Source organism: Euprymna scolopes, chromosome 29, assembly GCF_053919585.1.
Source record: "Euprymna scolopes isolate OS-2025 chromosome 29, ASM5391958v1, whole genome shotgun sequence".
NCBI classification, from domain to species: domain Eukaryota; kingdom Metazoa; phylum Mollusca; class Cephalopoda; order Sepiida; family Sepiolidae; genus Euprymna; species Euprymna scolopes.
Genome location: NC_136510.1, coordinates 96,534,063 through 96,535,435, shown reverse-complemented (window position 1 = coordinate 96,535,435; position 1,373 = coordinate 96,534,063).

Here is a 1,373-nt window from a genome sequence, read left to right as displayed (position 1 = left end):
GAAACAGATGGCTGTTTGTTGCGACCTGTTTACCTGTGTAACTGTTTACCTTCGAATGTATATATATATATATATATATATATATATATATATATATATATATATATATATATATATATATATATATAATAATTTAGGAATTTAAAAATTTGTGATTTGAAAAAGTTAAATTTTAAATATAGAAATTTTATTGTAGGCAAGACAAAGAATACAGTATAGTAAAACATATTTCTTTAACCCATGAGTTTTCGATGTTTATACATCTCGGAGGAGGAAGAAAATATTAGCACATATTATAAAAGGTTTTCACCTGATTTGCTAAAGCTAATAAACATAGAAAATTAAATTAAATGTTTTTAAAGTACATAGAATAAGGGAAATTGGATATTGATGCAGCAAAAAAAAAAAAAAAAAAAGAAAAACAACCCCCCCCCCAAAAAAAACAAAAAAAGGATTTTTTTTTTTACACAGTGATCACCACTTATCAAGGCCCGGAAGCCACTCAGGGATAAGGGTTATTGCAAGTACATTACGTTAGTGTGGAGATTTGATGAAGTGTTTACTTAAGGGGGCGGTTCATGAGGAATTTGTTAACATTGGACTTGAAGACATCCAAGTTGTAGTCCGGTGGGAAGCAGGCAGACGGAACAGAGCTCCACAGGCGTGCAGTTCTAAGAAAGAAGCTTTGTTCATGGAATCCGTGTTTTGATTTAGGCACAGATACAGAGTGAGGGAAAATTTTCACAGTGGAGTCAGCTAGACGGGTGTTTTTCGTGAAAGATTGGCGAGGGGGGACCAGAGATTGGAGTTCAGACGAGCACCTGCCATGGAAATAACGATAAAACAAGGATAGGCTCGCAACGTCTCTTCTGTGGGAGAGAGGTTGCAGGTTAGAGAAAAGGGCATCCTCCACTAAGCCACGAAGTCTATTTTATACTCTGTCAAGGTAGAATAGGCTGTTTTTAGCGGATAGGCTCGCAAGGATATTGAACTTCAAATCGAAAAGTGAATGCTAAATCCTGTAATGGAAGTTCTTGGTATTCGGCAGGTAAAAATATCCAACGTGTATTGTAATAAATCCAAGGAAGCTGGTAACAATCCAATATATACATATTTCCATAGATTTTCTTTAGTTTGATTGGATATCCGGCAGATCTTTGATTATATCAATCCGGTAAATTTTTTTTTATATATCAGTTTCAAAGTTCAGTTCAAGTTTTCTATTAATTTGTGAATAAAAACCAAAAGATATCTGTAAACGGGCAAATAAAATTGAATTAAAATTAAATGAAAATGAAAATAATTAAATAAAAGAATTGTTTATCAAATCAAAGCAAAATAGTCTTTAAAAATCAGATGCAGTTTTTATTATG